The sequence below is a fragment of the Gallus gallus genome, chromosome 16 (genome assembly GCF_016699485.2).
Source record: "Gallus gallus isolate bGalGal1 chromosome 16, bGalGal1.mat.broiler.GRCg7b, whole genome shotgun sequence".
In the NCBI taxonomy this organism is placed as follows: Eukaryota; Metazoa; Chordata; class Aves; order Galliformes; family Phasianidae; genus Gallus; species Gallus gallus.
The window spans coordinates 501,062-521,061 of NC_052547.1; the positions used below are offsets into that span (position 1 = coordinate 501,062).

The 20,000-nt window shown below is 71.9% G+C and overlaps 1 long non-coding RNA gene across 1 annotated transcript; it reads right to left on the reverse strand.

The window, feature by feature from the left end:
* Nucleotides 1–463: 463 nt before the first annotated feature.
* On the reverse strand, nt 464–955 carry LOC124417261. Its single transcript, XR_006931651.1, has 2 exons — nt 875–955; nt 464–679 (listed from the first exon to the last, which is right to left on the reverse strand). It is a non-coding gene; the product is annotated as an uncharacterized LOC124417261 (long non-coding RNA).
* Nucleotides 956–20,000: the final 19,045 nt, after the last annotated feature.

The window sequence follows — 20,000 nt, forward strand, 5'->3', positions numbered from 1 at the left end:
CCCCCCCCCCCCCCCCCCTTTCTCTCGCCGTTCATGCCCGCTCCCCTCCTCCCCCCCCACTCGACTCCCGAAGGGCTGGACCCGACGGCTCGGCCGGCCAGTGGCGAGACAGAAGGGTCGGCGCCCCAGCCCCACCCCCCGGATCCGCCCCGCCTGATCGGCCCCCTTTTGTTCGTCTTTCCCCGCCGTTTTTTTGGTTTTGTTTTGTTTTTGTTTTCTGAACGCTGCTTCTCCACACCCCGCCACCCCCCCCCCCCGCTTTGATTTTTTTTTCCCGTGCCTTTCTTTCCTCCGGCGGGCACGACCTGATGTCTCGAGCGGTCCCCGCGCCGCTCACACCCGCACCCCCCCCCGCGCAACTCCTCCCTGCCCTCCCCCAACCGTGGACCCACCCCCAGCCCGCCACGCGCTTTCTTTCCATTACACTCTTGCTTTCCGTTTTTTTTTTTTTTTTTTTCTACCGGGGGGGGGGGGGGGGGGGTGCGGGGAACGGGCACGTACGTTCGCACTCCCGTAGTCGCTCGCTCTTCTTCCACTTCTCCCTCTAGTAGCGCCCCGCCGGGGGAGCCGAGGGTCCCCTCCCCGAGCGCCGGCGGTCGGACCCGACGGCTCGGACGCCGGCCGGGTGGGAGGCGAGGCGAGGCGAGGCGAGGCGAGGCGAGGCTGCCTCTCCGCCCTCCTGCCGGCCGGGAGAGAGGCTCGCTGCGAGCCCGGTGACCGGACGAGTCGAACAGACGAGTCCCAGGCGGCCCGCGGCCCGCGGCCCCCGCCCCCCGCCCCCCGCCGCCGCCGCCGCCGCCGCCGCCGCCGCCGCCGCCGCCGCCACCACCACCACCACCCCCGGGACGGACGACGCCGTCTCCCCCCGGCCTACCTCTGCTACCGTCTTCCCGCCATTATTTTGCGTTCCCGCGCCGACACGAGCGACCGCCCGCATGCGAACCGGCCGTACTTTCCCGCCCGCCCGGCCCCCTTGTGGGCGGAGCCCCCGCCCACACGCCCGCGCCTGCGCACCTCCTCGGGAGGTCGGGGCCGTGTCCGCCGGTCGGGTGGAGGGGGACCGGGGGGAGGGGGGGGGGTTACGCGGCGCCCTGGCTAAGGTGTCCCGGCGTTGATGTGGCGCGCGAGCGAGCCGCACGCGAATGGGGTTTCAAAGACCCAGCTTGAAACCGCCTAAAGAGTTACCTAGCCCCCGAGCGAAAAGGAAACGAAACCAAAACGTTCAAACCGGCAAACGAACGGGCACACTGAGGGACAGAGAAATAAACAAAGAAGCAAACACGAGACGAACGCTGCCGTAAGAAGTCGCTGCCGAGCGGCTCGAAAGCAGCGGAACGGTCTACCCGGCCCCAGAGGGCTCCGAGCCGTTCACACGGCGGAGACCGCTAGAGGTCGCTGGCCCGGCCCTCTCCGGGCTGGCAGGCCACGTCTACCCGGCCAGGACGGACTTGGTCGCTCCGCGGCGGCGGCTGGAGGCCTCTGCGGGAGCCGCTCCCGGTCGCCGGACCGGTCGGCCCGGCCGCTCCGTGCACGCACAGGACTCGGTCTCACTGCAGCCGCGGCTGGAGGCCTCTGCAGGACCGGCTCGGGCTCTCCGGAACGGTCGGCCCGGCCCCTGCGTGCCCAAAAAGGACTCGGTCACACAGCAGCAGTGGCTGGAGGCCTCTGCAGGACCGGCTCGGGCCCTCCGGAACGGTCGGCCCGGCCCCTGAGTGCCCCAAAAGGACTCGGTCACACTGCAGGTGCGGCTGGAGGCCGCTGCTGGACCGGCTCCGGCTCTCCGGAATGGTCAGCCCGGCCCCTGTGTGCTCCCACAGGACTCGGTGTCACTGCAGGTGTGGCTGGTGGACTGTACAGGACCGACTCTGGGTCAGCGGACCGGTCGGCCCGGCCCCTGCGTGCCTCCACAGGACTCGGTCTCACTACAGGTGCGGCTGGAGGCCTGTACAGGCCCGTCTCAGGCTTGCTGGACCGGTCAACCCAACCCCTGCGTGCCACCACCCGACTCGGCCACCTCCGCAGCTGCGGCTGGAGCATGCTGAAGGAGCCGATCCCGGTCACCGGACCGCTCGCACCGGCCCCTGCGGGCCCGCACAGCACTCGGTCACACTAAAGCCGCAGCTGGAGGCCTCTGCAGGACCGGCTCCGGCTCTCCGGAACGGTCAGCCCGGCCCCTGCGTGCCCAAACAGGACTCGGTCACACAGCAGCCGTGGCTGGAGGCCTCTGCAGGACCGGCTTGGGCTCGCCGTACCGGTCGGCCCAGCCCCTGTGTGCCCCACAGGACTCGGTTTCATTGCAGGTGCAGCTGCAGGCCTCTGCAGGACTGGCTCGGGCCCTCCGGAACGGTCAGCCCGGCACCTGCGTGCCCCAACCTGACTCGGCCACCACCGCAGCTGTGGCTGGAGCATGCTGAAGGAGCCGGTCCCGGTCGCCGGACCGCTCAGACCGGCCCGTGCCGGCCCGCACAGCACTCGGTCACACTAAAGCCGCAGCTGGCTCCCTCTGCACGACCGGCTCGGACACGCCAGACCGGTCAGACCGGCCCCTGGGGACCCCCACAACACTTGGTCACACTAAAGCCGCAGCTGGAGGCCTCTGCAGGACCGGCTCGGGCTTGCCAGACCGGTCGGCCCGGCCCCTGCGTGCCCCACAGGACTCGGTCTCACTGCAGGTGCGGCTGCAGGCCTCTGCAGGACCGGCTCGGGCTCTCCGGAACGGTCAGCCCGGCCCCTGCGTGCCCCCACCCGACTCGGCCTCCTCCGCAGCTGCGACTGGAGCATGCTGAAGGAGCCGGTCCCGGTCGCCGGACCGCTCGGACCGGCCCCTGCGGGCCCGCACAGCACTCGGTCACACTAAGCCGCAGCTGGCGCCCTCTGCAGGACCGGCTCGGGCTCGCCAGACCGGTCGGACCGGCCCTGGGGACCCCCACAACACTTGCTCACACTAAAGCCGCAGCTGGAGGCCTCTGCAGGACCGGCTCGGGCTCTCCGGAACGGTCAGCCCGGCCCCTGCGTGCCCAAACAGGACTCGGTCACACAGCAGCCGTGGCTGGAGGGCCTCTGCAGGACCGGCTTGGGCTCGCCGTACCGGTCGGCCCAGCCCCTGTGTGCCCCACAGGACTCGGTTTCCTTGCAGTGCAGCTGCAGGCCTCTGCAGGACTGGCTCGGGCCCTCCGGAACGGTCCAGCCCGGCCCCTGCGTGCCTCCACCGGACTCGGCCTCCTCCGCAGCTGTGGCTGGAGCATGCTGAAGGAGCCGGTCCTGGTCGCCGGACCGGTCAGACCGGCCCGTGCCGGCCCGCACAGCACTCGGTCACACTAAAGCCGCAGCTGGCTCCCTCTGCACGACCGGCTCGGACACGCCAGACCGGTCAGACCGGCCCCTGGGGACCCCCACAACACTTGGTCACACTAAAGCCGCAGCTGGAGGCCTCTGCAGGACCGGCTCGGGCTTGCCAGACCGGTCGGCCCGGCCCCTGCGTGCCCCACAGGACTCGGTCTCACTACAGGTGCGGCTGGAGGCCTGTACAGGACAGTCTCAGGCTTGCTGGACCGGTCAACCCAACCCCTGCGTGCCCCCACCGGACTCGGCCACCTCCGCAGCTGCGGCTGGAGCATGCTGAAGGAGCCGGTCCTGGTCGCCGGACCGCTCAGACCGGCCCGTGCGGGCCCGCACAGCACTCGGTCACACTAAAGCCGCAGCTGGCGCCCTCTGCAGGACCGGCTCGGGCTTGCCAGACCGGTCGGCCCAGCCCCTGCGTGCCCCACAGGACTCGGTTTCATTGCAGGTGCGGCTGCAGGCCTCTGCAGGACCGGCTCGGGCTCTCCGGAACGGTCAGCCCGGCCCCTGCGTGCCCCCACCCGACTCGGCCACCTCCGCAGCTGTGGCTGGAGCATGCTGAAGGAGCCGGTCCCGGTCGCCGGACCGGTCGGAACGGCCCCTGCGGGCCCGCACAGCACTCGGTCACACTAAAGCCGCAGCTGGCGCCCTCTGCAGGACCGGCTCGGGATCGCCAGACCGGTCGGACCGGCCCCTGTGGACCCCCACAACACTTGGTCACACTAAAGCCGCAGCTGGAGGCCTCTGCAGGACCGGCTCGGGCTCTCCGGAACGGTCAGCCCGGCCCCTGCGTGCCCAAACAGGACTCGGTCTCACTGCAGGTGCGGCTGGTGGCCTGTACAGGACCAGCTCAAGCTCGCTGGACCGGTCACCTGGACCCCTGCGTGCCCCCACCGGACTCGGCCTCCTCCGCAGCTGTGGCTGGAGCATGCTGAAGGAGCCGGTCCTGGTCGCCGGACCGCTCAGACCGGCCCGTGCGGGCCCGCACAGCACTCGGTCACACTAAAGCCGCAGCGGGCTCCCTCTGCACGACCGGCTCGGGCTCGCCAGACCGGTCAGACCGGCCCCTGGGGACCCCCACTACACTTGGTCACACTAAAGCCGCAGCTGGAGGCCTCTGCAGGACCGGCTCGGGCTTGCCAGACCGGTCGGCCCAGCCCCTGCGTGCCCCACAGGACTCGGTTTCATTGCAGGTGCGGCTGCAGGCCTCTGCAGGACCGGCTCGGGCTCTCCGGAACGGTCAGCCCAGCCCCTGCGTGCCCCCACCCGACTCGGCCTCCTCCGCAGCTGCGGCTGGAGCATGCTGAAGGAGCCGGTCCCGGTCGCCGGACCGCTCTGATAGGCCCCTGCGGGCCCGCACAGCACTGGGTCACACTAAAGCCGCAGCTGGCGCCCTCTGCAGGACCGGCTCGGGCTCGCCAGACCCGTCGGACCGGCCCCTGGGGACCCCCACAACACTTGGTCACACTAAAGCCGCAGCTGGAGGCCTCTGCAGGACCGGCTCGGGCTCTCCGGAACTGTCGGCCCGGCCCCTGTGTGCCCCACAGGACTCGGTCTCACTGCAGGTGCGGCTGGTGGCCTCTGCAGGACCGGCTCGGGCCCTCCGGAATGGTAGGCCTGGCCCCTGTGTGCCCCACAGGACTCGGTCTCACTGCAGGTGCGGCTGGTGGCCTGTACAGGACCAGGCTCAGGCTCGCCGGACTGGTCACCCGGACCCCTGCGTGCCCCCACCGGACTCGGCCTCCTCCGCAGCTGTGGCTGGAGCATGCTGAAGGAGCCGGTCCCGGTCGCCGGACCGCTCAGACCGGCCCGTGCGGGTCCGCACAGCACTCGGTCACACTAAAGCCGCAGCTGGCTCCCTCTGCACGACCGGCTCGGACAGGCCAGACCGGTCAGACCGGCCCCTGGGGACCCCCACAACACTTGGTCACACTAAAGCCGCAGCTGGAGGCCTCTGCAGGACCGGCTCGGGCTTGCCAGACCGGTCGGCCCAGCCCCTGCGTGCCCCACAGGACTCGGTCTCACTTGCAGGTGCGGCTGGTAGGCCTGTACAGGACCAGGCTCAGGCTCGCCGGACTGGTCAGCCCGGACCCCTGCGTGCCCCCACCGGACTCGGCCTCCTCCGCAGCTGTGGCTGGAGCATGCTGAAGGAGCCGGTCCCGGTCGCCGGACCGCTCAGACCGGCCCGTGCGGGCCCGCACAGCACTCGGTCACACTAAAGCCGCAGCGGGCTCCCTCTGCACGACCGGCTCGGGCTCGCCAGACCGGTCAGACCGGCCCCTGGGGACCCCCACTACACTTGGTCACACTAAAGCCGCAGCTGGAGGCCTCTGCAGGACCGGCTCGGGCTTGCCAGACCGGTCGGCCCAGCCCCTGCGTGCCCCACAGGACTCGGTTTCATTGCAGGTGCGGCTGCAGGCCTCTGCAGGACCGGCTCAGGGCTCTCCGGAACGGTCAGCCCAGGCCCCTGCGTGCCCCCACCCGACTCGGCCTCCTCCGCAGCTGCGGCTGGAGCATGCTGAAGGAGCCGGTCCCGGTCGCCGGACCGCTCGGACCGGCCCCTGCGGGCCCGCACAGCACTCGGGTCACACTAAAGCCGCAGCTGGCGCCCTCTGCAGGACCGGCTCGGGCTCTCCGGAACGGTCAGCCCGGCCCCGCACTGCAGGTGCGGCTGGTGGCCTGTACAGGACCAGCTCAGGCTCGCCGGACTGGTCACCCGGACCCCTGCGTGCCCCCACCGGGACTCGGCCTCCTCCGCAGCTGTGGCTGGAGCATGCTGAAGGAGCCGGTCCCGGTCGCCGGACCGCTCAGACCGGCCCGTGCGGGCCCGCACAGCACTCGGTCACACTAAAGCCGCAGCGGGCTCCCTCTGCACGACCGGCTCGGGCTCGCCAGACCGGTCAGACCGGCCCCTGGGGACCCCCACTACACTTGGTCACACTAAAGCCGCAGCTGGAGGCCTCTGCAGGACCGGCTCGGGCTTGCCAGACCGGTCGGCCCAGCCCCTGCGTGCCCCACAGGACTCGGTTTCATTGCAGGTGCGGCTGCAGGCCTCTGCAGGACCGGCTCAGGCTCTCCGGAACGGTCAGCCCAGCCCCTGCGTGCCCCCACCCGACTCGGCCTCCTCCGCAGCTGTGGCTGGAGCATGCTGAAGGAGCCGGTCCCGGTCGCCGGACCGCTCAGACCGGCCCGTGCGGGCCCGCACAGCACTCGGTCACACTAAAGCCGCAGCTGGCTCCCTCTGCACGACCGGCTCGGGCTCGGCCAGACCGGTCAGACCGGCCCCTGGGGACCCCCACAACACTTGGTCACACTAAAGCCGCAGCTGGAGGCCTCTGCAGGACCGGCTCGGGCTTGCCAGACCGGTCGTCCCAGCCCCTGCGTGCCCCACAGGACTCGGTCTCACTGCAGGTGCGGCTGCAGGCCTCTGCAGGACCGGCTCGGGCTCTCCGGAACGGTCAGCCCGGCCCCTGCGTGCCCCCACCCGACTCGGCCTCCTCCGCAGCTGCGGCTGGAGCATGCTGAAGGAGCCGGTCCCGGTCGCCGGACCGCTCGGACCGGCCCCTGCGGGCCCGCACAGCACTCGGTCACACTAAAGCCGCAGCTGTCGCCCTCTGCAGGACCGGCTCGGGCTCGCCAGACCGGTCGGACCGGCCCCTGGGGACCCCCACAACACTTGGTCACACTAAAGCCGCAGCTGGAGGCCTCTGCAGGACCGGCTCGGGCTCTCCGGAACTGTCGGCCCGGCCCCTGTGTGCCCCACAGGACTCGGTCTCACTGCAGGTGCGGCTGGTGGCCTCTGCAGGACCGGCTCGGGCCCTCCGGAATGGTCGGCCTGGCCCCTGTGTGCCCCACAGGACTCGGTCTCACTGCAGGTGCGGCTGGTGGCCTGTACAGGACCGGCTCAGGCTCGCCGGACTGGTCACCCGGACCCCTGCGTGCCCCCACCGGACTCGGCCTCCTCCGCAGCTGTGGCTGGAGCATGCTGAAGGAGCCGGTCCCGGTCGCCGGACCGCTCAGACCGGCCCCTGCGGGCCCGCACAGCACTCGGTCACACTAAAGCCGCAGCTGGCGCCCTCTGCAGGACCGGCTCGGGCTCGCCAGACCGGTCGGACCGGCCCCTGGTGACCCCACAGACTCTGGTCACACTAGCAGCCGCAGGCTGGAGGCCTCTGCAGGACCGGCTCGGGCTCGCCAGACCGGTCGGCCCAGCCCCTGTGTGCCCCACAGGACTCGGTTTCATTGCAGGTGCGGCTGCAGGCCTCTGCAGGACCGGCTCGGGCTCTCCGGAACGGTCAGCCCGGCCCCTGCGTGCCCCCACCCTGACTCGGCCTCCTCCGCAGCTGCGGCTGGAGCATGCTGAAGGAGCCGGTCCCGGTCGCCGGACCGCTCAGGACCGGCCCCTGCGGGCCCGCACAGCACTCGGTCACACTAAAGCCGCAGCTGGCGCCCTCTGCAGGACCGGCTCGGGCTCGCCAGACCGGTCGGACCGGCCCCTGGGGACCCCCACAACACTTGGTCACACTAAAGCCGCAGCTGGAGGCCTCTGCAGGACCGGCTCGGGCTCTCCGGAACTGTCGGCCCGGCCCCTGTGTGCCCCACAGGACTCGGTCTCACTGCAGGTGCGGCTGCAGGCCTCTGCAGGACCGGCTCGGGCTCTCCGGAACGGTCAGCCCAGCCCCTGCGTGCCCCCACCCGACTCGGCCTCCTCCGCAGCTGCGGCTGGAGCATGCTGAAGGAGCCGGTCCCGGTCGCCGGACCGCTCGGACCGGCCCCTGCGGGCCCGCACAGCACTCGGTCACACTAAAGCCGCAGCTGGCGCCCTCTGCAGGACCGGCTCGGGCTCGCCGGACTGGTCACCCGGACCCCTGCGTGCCCCCACCGGACTCGGCCTCCTCCGCAGCTGTGGCTGGAGCATGGTGAAGGAGCCGGTCCTGGTCGCCGGACCGCTCAGACCGGCCCGTGCGGGCCCGCACAGCACTCGGTCACACTAAAGCCGCAGCTGGCTCCCTCTGCTCGACCGGCTCGGGCTCGGCTCGCCAGACCGGTCAGACCGGCCCCTGGGGACCCCCACTACACTTGGTCACACTAAAGCCGCAGCTGGAGGCCTCTGCAGGACCGGCTCGGGCTTGCCAGACCGGTCGGCCCAGCCCCTGCGTGCCCCACAGGACTCGGTTTCATTGCAGGTGCGGCTGCAGGCCTCTGCAGGACCGGCTCGGGCTCTCCGGAACGGTCAGCCCGGCCCCTGCGTGCCCCCACCCGACTCGGCCTCCTCCGCAGCTGCGGCTGGAGCATGCTGAAGGAGCCGGTCCCGGTCGCCGGACCGCTCGGACCGGCCCCTGCGGGCCCGCACAGCACTCGGTCACACTAAAGCCGCAGCTGGCGCCCTCTGCAGGACCGGCTCGGGCTCGCCAGACCGGTCGGACCGGCCCCTGGGGACCCCCACAACACTTGGTCACACTAAAGCCGCAGCTGGAGGCCTCTGCAGGACCGGCTCCGGCTCTCCGGAACGGTCAGCCCGGCCCCTGCGTGCCCAAACAGGACTCGGTCACACAGCAGGTGCGGATGGTGGCCTGTACAGGACCATCTCAGGCTCGCCGGACCGGTCACCCGGACCCCTGCGTGCCCCCACCGGACTCGTCCTCTTCCGCAGCTGTGGCTGGAGCATGCTGAAGGAGCCGGTCCCTGTCGCCGGACCGGTCAGACCGGCCCGTGCCGGCCCGCACAGCACTCGGTCACACTAAAGCCGCAGCTGGCTCCCTCTGCACGACCGGCTCGGGCACGCCAGACCGGTCAGACCGGCCCCTGGGGACCCCCACTACACTTGGTCACACTAAAGCCGCAGCTGGAGGCCTCTGCAGGACCGGCTCGGGCTTGCCAGACCGGTCGGCCCAGCCCCTGCGTGCCCCACAGGACTCGGTTTCATTGCAGGTGCGGCTGCAGGCCTCTGCAGGACCGGCTCGGGCTCTCCGGAACGGTCAGCCCGGCCCCTGCGTGCCCCCACCCGACTCGGCCACCTCCGCAGCTGCGGCTGGAGCATGCTGAAGGAGCCGGTCCCGGTCGCCGGAACGCTCGGACCGGCCCCTGCGGGCCCGCACAGCACTCGGTCACACTAAAGCCGCAGCTGGCGCCCTCTGCAGGACCGGCTCGGGCTCGCCAGACCGGTCGGACCGGCCCCTGGGGACCCCCACAACACTTGGTCACACTAAAGCCGCAGCTGGAGGCCTCTGCAGGACCGGCTCGGGCTCTCCGGAACTGTCGGCCCGGCCCCTGTGTGCCCCACAGGACTCGGTCTCACTGCAGGTGCGGCTGGTGGCCTCTGCAGGACCGGCTCGGGCCCTCCGGAATGGTCGGCCTGGCCCCTGTGTGCCCCACAGGACTCGGTCTCACTGCAGGTGCGGCTGGTGGCCTGTACAGGACCGGCTCAGGCTCGCCGGACTGGTCACCCGGACCCCTGCGTGCCCCCACCGGACTCGGTTTCATTGCAGGTGCGGCTGCAGGCCTCTGCAGGACCGGCTCGGGCTCTCCGGAACGGTCAGCCCAGCCCCTGCGTGCCCCCACCCGACTCGGCCTCCTCCGCAGCTGCGGCTGGAGCATGCTGAAGGAGCCGGTCCCGGTCGCCGGACCGCTCGGACCGGCCCCTGCGGGCCCGCACAGCACTCGGTCACACTAAAGCCGCAGCTGGCGCCCTCTGCAGGACCGGCTCGGGCTCGCCGGACTGGTCACCCGGACCCCTGCGTGCCCCCACCGGACTCGGCCTCCTCCGCAGCTGTGGCTGGAGCATGGTGAAGGAGCCGGTCCTGGTCGCCGGACCGCTCAGACCGGCCCGTGCCGGCCCGCACAGCACTCGGTCACACTAAAGCCGCAGCTGGCTCCCTCTGCACGACCGGCTCGGGCACGCCAGACCGGTCAGACCGGCCCCTGGGGACCCCCACAACACTTGGTCACACTAAAGCCGCAGCTGGAGGCCTCTGCAGGACCGGCTCGGGCTCTCCGGAACTGTCGGCCCGGCCCCTGTGTGCCCCACAGGACTCGGTTTCACTGCAGGTGCGGCTGGTGGCCTGTACAGGACCGGCTCGGGCCCTCCGGAACGGTCGGCCCGGCCCCTGTGTGCCCCACAGGACTCGGTTTCATTGCAGGTGCGGCTGCAGGCCTCTGCAGGACCGGCTCGGGCTCTCCGGAACGGTCAGCCCGGCCCCTGCGTGCCCCCACCCGACTCGGCCTCCTCCGCAGCTGCGGCTGGAGCATGCTGAAGGAGCCGGTCCCGGTCGCCGGACCGCTCGGACCGGCCCCTGCGGGCCCGCACAGCACTCGGTCACACTAAAGCCGCAGCTGGCGCCCTCTGCAGGACCGGCTCGGGCTCGCCAGACCGGTCGGACCGGCCCCTGGGGACCCCCACAACACTTGGTCACACTAAAGCCGCAGCTGGAGGCCTCTGCAGGACCGGCTCCGGCTCTCCGGAACGGTCAGCCCGGCCCCTGCGTGCCCAAACAGGACTCGGTCACACAGCAGGTGCGGATGGTGGCCTGTACAGGACCATCTCAGGCTCGCCGGACCGGTCACCCGGACCCCTGCGTGCCCCCACCGGACTCGTCCTCTTCCGCAGCTGTGGCTGGAGCATGCTGAAGGAGCCGGTCCCTGTCGCCGGACCGGTCAGACCGGCCCGTGCCGGCCCGCACAGCACTCGGTCACACTAAAGCCGCAGCTGGCTCCCTCTGCAGGACCGGCTCGGGCACGCCAGACCGGTCAGACCGGCCCCTGGGGACCCCCACTACACCTGGTCACACTAAAGCCGCAGCTGGAGGCCTCTGCAGGACCGGCTCGGGCTTGCCAGACCGGTCGGCCCAGCCCCTGCGTGCCCCACAGGACTCGGTTTCATTGCAGGTGCGGCTGCAGGCCTCTGCAGGACCGGCTCGGGCTCTCCGGAACGGTCAGCCCGGCCCCTGCGTGCCCCCACCCGACTCGGCCACCTCCGCAGCTGCGGCTGGAGCATGCTGAAGGAGCCGGTCCCGGTCGCCGGACCGGTCGGAACGGCCCCTGCGGGCCCGCACAGCACTCGGTCACACTAAAGCCGCAGCTGGCGCCCTCTGCACGACCGGCTCGGGCTCGCCAGACCGGTCGGACCGGCCCCTGTGGACCCCCACAACACTTGGTCACACTAAAGCCGCAGCTGGAGGCCTCTGCAGGACCGGCTCGGGCTCTCCGGAACGGTCAGCCCGGCCCCTGCGTGCCCAAACAGGACTCGGTCTCACTGCAGGTGCGGCTGGTGGCCTGTACAGGACCAGCTCAGGCTCGCCGGACTGGTCACCCGGACCCCTGCGTGCCCCCACCGGACTTGGCCTCCTCCGCAGCTGTGGCTGGAGCATGCTGAAGGAGCCGGTCCTGGTCGCCGGACCGGTCAGACCGGCCCGTGCCGGCCCGCACAGCACTCGGTCACACTAAAGCCGCAGCTGGCTCCCTCTGCACGACCGGCTCGGGCACGCCAGACCGGTCAGACCGGCCCCTGGGGACCCCCACAACACTTGGTCACACTAAAGCCGCAGCTGGAGGCCTCTGCAGGACCGGCTCGGGCTCTCCGGAACTGTCGGCCCGGCCCCTGTGTGCCCCACAGGACTCGGTTTCACTGCAGGTGCGGCTGGTGGCCTGTACAGGACCGGCTCGGGCCCTCCGGAACGGTCGGCCCGGCCCCTGTGTGCCCCACAGGACTCGGTTTCATTGCAGGTGCGGCTGCAGGCCTCTGCAGGACCGGCTCGGGCTCTCCGGAACGGTCAGCCCGGCCCCTGCGTGCCCCCACCCGACTCGGCCTCCTCCGCAGCTGCGGCTGGAGCATGCTGAAGGAGCCGGTCCCGGTCGCCGGACCGCTCGGACCGGCCCCTGCGGGCCCGCACAGCACTCGGTCACACTAAAGCCGCAGCTGGCGCCCTCTGCAGGACCGGCTCGGGCTCGCCAGACCGGTCGGACCGGCCCCTGGGGACCCCCACAACACTTGGTCACACTAAAGCCGCAGCTGGAGGCCTCTGCAGGACCGGCTCCGGCTCTCCGGAACGGTCAGCCCGGCCCCTGCGTGCCCAAACAGGACTCGGTCACACAGCAGGTGCGGATGGTGGCCTGTACAGGACCATCTCAGGCTCGCCGGACCGGTCACCCGGACCCCTGCGTGCCCCCACCGGACTCGTCCTCTTCCGCAGCTGTGGCTGGAGCATGCTGAAGGAGCCGGTCCCTGTCGCCGGACCGGTCAGACCGGCCCGTGCCGGCCCGCACAGCACTCGGTCACACTAAAGCCGCAGCTGGCTCCCTCTGCAGGACCGGCTCGGGCACGCCAGACCGGTCAGACCGGCCCCTGGGGACCCCCACTACACCTGGTCACACTAAAGCCGCAGCTGGAGGCCTCTGCAGGACCGGCTCGGGCTTGCCAGACCGGTCGGCCCAGCCCCTGCGTGCCCCACAGGACTCGGTTTCATTGCAGGTGCGGCTGCAGGCCTCTGCAGGACCGGCTCGGGCTCTCCGGAACGGTCAGCCCGGCCCCTGCGTGCCCCCACCCGACTCGGCCACCTCCGCAGCTGCGGCTGGAGCATGCTGAAGGAGCCGGTCCCGGTCGCCGGACCGGTCGGAACGGCCCCTGCGGGCCCGCACAGCACTCGGTCACACTAAAGCCGCAGCTGGCGCCCTCTGCACGACCGGCTCGGGCTCGCCAGACCGGTCGGACCGGCCCCTGTGGACCCCCACAACACTTGGTCACACTAAAGCCGCAGCTGGAGGCCTCTGCAGGACCGGCTCGGGCTCTCCGGAACGGTCAGCCCGGCCCCTGCGTGCCCAAACAGGACTCGGTCTCACTGCAGGTGCGGCTGGTGGCCTGTACAGGACCAGCTCAGGCTCGCCGGACTGGTCACCCGGACCCCTGCGTGCCCCCACCGGACTTGGCCTCCTCCGCAGCTGTGGCTGGAGCATGCTGAAGGAGCCGGTCCTGGTCGCCGGACCGGTCAGACCGGCCCGTGCCGGCCCGCACAGCACTCGGTCACACTAAAGCCGCAGCTGGCTCCCTCTGCACGACCGGCTCGGGCACGCCAGACCGGTCAGACCGGCCCCTGGGGACCCCCACAACACTTGGTCACACTAAAGCCGCAGCTGGAGGCCTCTGCAGGACCGGCTCGGGCTCTCCGGAACTGTCGGCCCGGCCCCTGTGTGCCCCACAGGACTCGGTTTCACTGCAGGTGCGGCTGGTGGCCTGTACAGGACCGGCTCGGGCCCTCCGGAACGGTCGGCCCGGCCCCTGTGTGCCCCACAGGACTCGGTTTCATTGCAGGTGCGGCTGCAGGCCTCTGCAGGACCGGCTCGGGCTCTCCGGAACGGTCAGCCCGGCCCCTGCGTGCCCCCACCCGACTCGGCCTCCTCCGCAGCTGCGGCTGGAGCATGCTGAAGGAGCCGGTCCCGGTCGCCGGACCGCTCGGACCGGCCCCTGCGGGCCCGCACAGCACTCGGTCACACTAAAGCCGCAGCTGGCGCCCTCTGCAGGACCGGCTCGGGCTCGCCAGACCGGTCGGACCGGCCCCTGGGGACCCCCACAACACTTGGTCACACTAAAGCCGCAGCTGGAGGCCTCTGGAGGACCGGCTCGGGCTCTCCGGAACTGTCGGCCCGGCCCCTGTGTGCCCCACAGGACTCGGTCTCACTGCAGGTGCGGCTGGTGGCCTGTACAGGACTAGCTCAGGCTCGCCGGACTGGTCACCCGGAGCCCTGCGTGCCTCCACCGGACTCGGCCTCCTCCGCAGCTGTGGCTGGAGCATGCTGAAGGAGCCGGTCCTGGTCGCCGGACCGGTCAGACCGGCCCGTGCGGGCCCGCACAGCACTCGGTCACACTAAAGCCGCAGCTGGCTCCCTCTGCACGACCGGCCCGGGCTCGCCAGACCGGTCAGACCGGCCCCTGGGGACCCCCACAACACTTGGTCACACTAAAGCCGCAGCTGGAGGCCTCTGCAGGACCGGCTCGGGCTTGCCAGACCGGTCGGCCCAGCCCCTGCGTGCCCCACAGGACCCGGTTTCATTGCAGGTGCGGCTGCAGGCCTCTGCAGGACCGGCTCGGGCTCTCCGGAACGGTCAGCCCGGCCCCTGCGTGCCCCCACCCGACTCGGCCTCCTCCGCAGCTGCGGCTGGAGCATGCTGAAGGAGCCGGTCCCGGTCGCCGGACCGCTCAGACCGGCCCGTGCGGGCCCGCACAGCACTCGGTCACACTAAAGCCGCAGCTGGCGCCCTCTGCAGGACCGGCTCGGGCTCGCCAGACCGGTCAGACCGGCCCCTGGGGACCCCCACTACACTTGGTCACACTAAAGCCGCAGCTGGAGGCCTCTGCAGGACCGGCTCGGGCTTGCCAGACCGGTCGGCCCAGCCCCTGCGTGCCCCACAGGACTCGGTTTCATTGCAGGTGCGGCTGCAGGCCTCTGCAGGACCGGCTCGGGCTCTCCGGAACGGTCAGCCCAGCCCCTGCGTGCCCCCACCCGACTCGGCCTCCTCCGCAGCTGCGGCTGGAGCATGCTGAAGGAGCCGGTCCCGGTCGCCGGACCGCTCGGACCGGCCCCTGCGGGCCCGCACAGCACTCGGTCACACTAAAGCCGCAGCTGGCGCCCTCTGCACGACCGGCTCGGGCTCGCCAGACCTGTCGGACCGGCCCCTGTGGACCCCCACAACACTTGGTCACACTAAAGCCTCAGCTGGAGGCCTCTGCAAGACCGTCTCGGGCTTGCCAGACCGGTCGGCCCGGCCCCTGCGTGCCCCAGCAGGACTCGGTCAAACTGCAGCAGTGGCTGCAGGCCTCTGCAGGACCGGCTCGTGCCCCCCTGAACGGTCAGCCCGACGCCTGCGTGCCCCAACAGGACTCGGTCACACAGCAGTAGTGGCTGGAGGCCTGTGCAGGACCGGCTCGGGCTCGCCGTACCAGTCGGCCCAGCCCCTGTGTGCCCCGCAGGACTCGGTCTCACTGCCGGTTCGGCTGGTGGCCTGTACAGGACCGGCTCAGGCTTTCCTTACCGGTCACCCTGACCCCTGCGTGCCCCCACCCGACTCGGCCACCTCCGCAGCTGTGGCTGGAGCATGCTGAAGGAGTTGGTCCCCATCGCCGGACCGGTCTGATCGGCCCGTGCGGGCCCGCACAGCACTCGGGCACACTAAAACCGCAGCTGGTGCCCTCTGCAGGACCGTCTCGGGCTCGCCAGACCGGTCGGACCGGCCCCGGGGGACCCCCACAACGCTCTGTCACACTAAAGCCGCAGCTGGAGGCCTCTGCAAGACCGGCTCGGGCTTGCCAGACCGGTCAGCCCGGCCTTTGCGTGCCCCAACAGGACTCGGTCAAACTGCAGCAGTGGCTGGAGGCCTCTGCTGGACTGGCTCCGGCTCTCTGGAACGGTCAGCCCGGCCCCTGTGTGCCCCCACAGGACTAGGTCTCACTGCAGGTGCGGCTGCAGGCCTCTGCAGGACCGGCTCGGGCTCGCCGGACCGGTCGGCCCGGCCCCTGCATGCCCCAACAGGACTCGGTCACACTGCAGCCGTGGCTGGAGGCCTACGCAGGACCGGCTCGGACCCTCCGGACCGGTCGGCCCGGCCCTTGCAGGCCCCGAAAAAAATCAGTCTCATGGCAGCCGCAGCTGGAGATCGCTGCCGGGGCGTCTCGTGTACTCCTACACGGTCTACTTGGCCCCGACCGACTCGCACACTCCGCGGCGGCAGCTCGATGTCTCTGCCGGGGCGGCTCGAAAACGGCGGAACGGTCTACCAGGCCCCGGCAGACTTCCTCCGGCTCGGTCGCTCCGCGGCGGCGGCTAGAGGTCGCTGCCGGGGCGGCTGGGTCACGGCGGAACGGTCTACCCGGCCCCGGAGGGTTCCGAGCCGCTTCACCTGTTGTGGCCGCTAGAGGTCGCTGCCGCGTAAATGTCGGGTACGCCGGCCACGTCTACCCGGCCAGGACGGACTTGGTCGCTTCGCGGCGGCGGCTGGAGGTTGCTGCGGGAGCCGCTCCCGGTCGCCGGACCGGTCGGCCCGGCCCCTGCGGGCGCCGAGCGACACGGTCGTTCGGCGGCGGCGGCTGGGTACCGTGGCAGGATCGGCTCGGGTTCGCCGGACCGGTGGTCCCGGCCCGACGGGCACGGGCCACTCGGCCGTTCCGCGGCAATGGGTGGAGACTCGTGTAAGACCGTCTCACGTTCGCCGGATCGGTCGGCCAGGCCCCGTCCGACTCGGTCGCTTCGCGGAGGTAGCTGGAGGTCGCTGCCGTGGCGGCTGGGGCACGGCGGGACGGTCTACCTTGCCCCGGCAGGCTGCGTCCGGCTCGGTCGCTCCGCGGCGGCAGCTAGAGGTCGCTGCCGGGGCGGCTGGGGCACGGCGGAAAGGTCTACCCGGCCCCGGCGGGCCCCGTCCGCCTCGGTCGCTCCGCGGCGGCTGCTAGGGGTCGCTGCCGGGCTGCTGGGGCACGGCGGGACGGTCTACCCGGCCCCGGCGGGCCCCGTCCGCCTCGGTCGCTCCGCGGCGGCTGCTAGAGGTCGCTGCCGGGGCGGCTGGGGCACGGCGGAACGGTCTACCCGGCCCCGGCGGGCCCCGTCCGGCTCGGTCGCTCCGCGGCGGCGGCTAGAGGTCGCTGCCGTGTCGACTCGGAAACGGCAGAACGGTCTACCGGGCCCCGGCAGGCTGCGTCCGGCTCGGTCGCTTCGCGGCGGCGGCTAGAGGTCGCTGCCGGGGCGGCTGGGGCACGGCGGGACGGTCTACCCGGGTCCGGCAGGCTTCGTCCGCCTCGGTCGCTCCGCGGAGGAGGCTAGGGGTCGCTGCCGGGGCGGTTCGGAAACGGCGGGACGGTCTACCCGGCTCCGGCGGTCCCCGTCCGGCTCGGTCTCTCCGCGGCGGCGTCTAGGGGTCGCTGCCGGGGCGTCTCGGAAGCGGCGGGACGGTCTACCGGGCTCCGGCAGGCTTCGTCCGGCTCGGTCGCTCCGCGGCGGCGGCTAGAGGTCGCTGCCGGGGCGGCTGGGTCACGGCGGAACGGTCTACCCCGCCCCGGAGGGTTCCGAGCCGCTTCACCTGTTGTGGCCGCTAGAGGTCGCTGCCGCGTAAATGTCGGGTACGCCGGCCACGTCTACCCGGCCAGGACGGACTTGGTCGCTTCGCGGCGGCGGCTGGAGGTTGCTGCGGGAGCCGCTCCCGGTCGCCGGACCGGTCGGCCCGGCCCCTGCGGGCGCCGAGCGACACGGTCGTTCGGCGGCGGCGGCTGGGGACCGTGGCAGGAGCGGCTCGGGTTCGTCGGACCGGTGGTCCCGGCCCCGTCCGACTCGGTCGCTTCGCGGAGGTGGCTGGAGGTCGCTGCCGTGGCGGCTGGGGCACGGCGGAACGGTCTACCCGGCTCCGGCGGGCTGCGTCCGCCTCGGTCGCTGCCGTGGCGGCTGCTAGGGGTCGCTGCCGGGGTGGCTGGGGCACGGCGGAACGGTCTACCCGGGTCCGGCGGGCCCCGTCCGCCTCGGTCGCTCCGCGGAGGAGGCTAGGGGTCGCTGCCGGGGCGTCTCGGAAACGGCGGGACGGTCTACCTTGCCCCGGCAGGCTTCGTCCGGCTCGGTCGCTCCGCGGCGGCGGCTAGAGGTCGCTGCCGTGTCGGCTCGGAAACGGCGGAACGGTCTACCCGGCCCCGGCGGGCCCCGTCCGGCTCGGTCGCTCCGCGGCGGCGGCTAGAGGTCGCTGCCGGGGCGGCTGGGAAACGGCGGGACGGTCTACCCGGCCCCGGCGGGCCCCGTCCGACTTGGTCGCTCCGCGGCGGCGGCTAGAGGTCGCTGCCGGGGCGTCTCGGAAACGGCGGGACGGTCTACCTTGCCCCGGCAGGCTTCGTCCGGCTCGGTCGCTCCGCGGCGGCGGCTAGAGGTCGCTGCCGTGTCGGCTCGGAAACGGCGGAACGGTCTACCCGGCCCCGGCAGGCTGCGTCCGGCTCGGTCGCTCCGCGGCGGCGGCTAGAGGTCGCTGCCGGGGCGGCTGGGAAACGGCGGGACGGTCTACCCGGCTCCGGCGGGCCCCGTCCGACTTGGTCGCTCCGCGGAGGAGGCTAGGGGTCGCTGCCGGGGCGTCTCGGAAACGGCGGGACGGTCTACCTTGCCCCGGCAGGTTTCGTCCGGCTCGGTCTCTCCGCGGCGGCGGCGGCTAGGGGTCGCTGCCGGGGCGGCTCGGAAACGGCGGCACGGTCTACCCGGCTCCGGCGGTCCCCGTCCGGCTCGGTCGCTCCGCGGCGGCGGCTAGGGGTCGCTGCCGGGGCGGCTGGGGCACGGCGGAACGGTCTACCTGGTCCCGGCGGGCACCGTCCGGCTCGGTCTCTCCGCGGCGGCGGCGGCTAGGGGTCGCTGCCGGGGCGTCTCGGAAACGGCGGAACGGTCTACCCGGGTGCTACCGTCTCGCGCTCTCCGCGGCGGCGGCTAGAGGTCGCTGCCGGGGCGGCTTGCGATCCGCGTCCAGGTCTACCCCGTTTCGGATTGTCTTGGCCGCTCTGGCTGTGGGGGGGGGCGCTACAGCTCCGGAGCTGCCAGAGGCGTCGCTGTAATTTTGTACCTCCAGTTACGTCGAGGTAAACCTCGGCTGCCGTCGGAGCCGCTGCCGGTAGTCGGCGCCTATGGGACTAGAACGTTTTTTTCGGATGCCTTATATGTTCGTCTGTAGGAGCGAGTGAGGACTCGGCTCCGGTAGTGGCGGTGAGCGGGCGCTCGCGAGCAGGGTTGACCGGCCGGCCGCCTAGAGAGGGGATCGGCGGCGGCGGCGGCGGCTTTCTCGGGCATCGGTTCGTTCGATCGGTCCGGTCGCTTCGGTTTGTCCGTCGCTCCTCATCCCGCAGCTCTGTCCTGGGCTAAGGCGGTTTTGCAGGCGAGCAGCGAAAAAAAGCCGGAGAAGGCGAGAGAGAGGCAAGAGGCAAGCCGGCTCCCGCGCCGCCAGGGCGAAGGCGAGAGAGAGAGGGAGAGAGAGACGAGAAGGGCACGGGCCGGTCTGCCGGCACCCGAACGTAGGATGGCCGGGGGCGTCCCCGGCGGGTCCCGCCGCGATGGAAGAGGGGGACCCGGAGGTCGTAGGTCGTGGCGGCGTCGCCTCGTCCTCCTTTCGCACCGCATTCTCACCCGCACGCGGGAGCCCCGGCCGATTCGTGGCGCTCCTCGGGCGCGTCGGGGAGGCTTCCCGGCGGGCCGGCTCTATCCCGCTCCCCGGCTCGTTCGGGGTGGCGTGGGGCGGGCCGGTGTTCAGGCACGGGCGAGCACCTCTCGTCGGACGTTGCCCACGCACACCCACCTGCACGTGCGCGTGCGGTCTTTCCGCCGCGCCTGGGGGAAGGGCTCGCGCCTTCTCCCTCCTTCCTTTCTCCTCCCCCCCACCCCCTTTCTCCCACCGATCGATGAGGCCACTCGGGTCGCGTCGGAGAGGGCCCCCGGCGGGCCGGCGCTCCGCGCTCCCTGTCCCAGGGAAGCCGCGGCGGCGTCCGGTGTTCAGGCATGGGCGGCCTCCTCTCCAGTTCGCTTCCCGTCGTTCGCGAGGTGAGGCGCTCGCCCGCTTGGGCCGAGGGCGGCGGCGGCGGCGGCTTCGGGGCGCGTGGCCTCGCCGTGCCGACTCGTCTGTCCGCCCGCCCTGTCGGTGCCCCAGGGCTCGCCCGACCGAATCCAGCTGTGTGA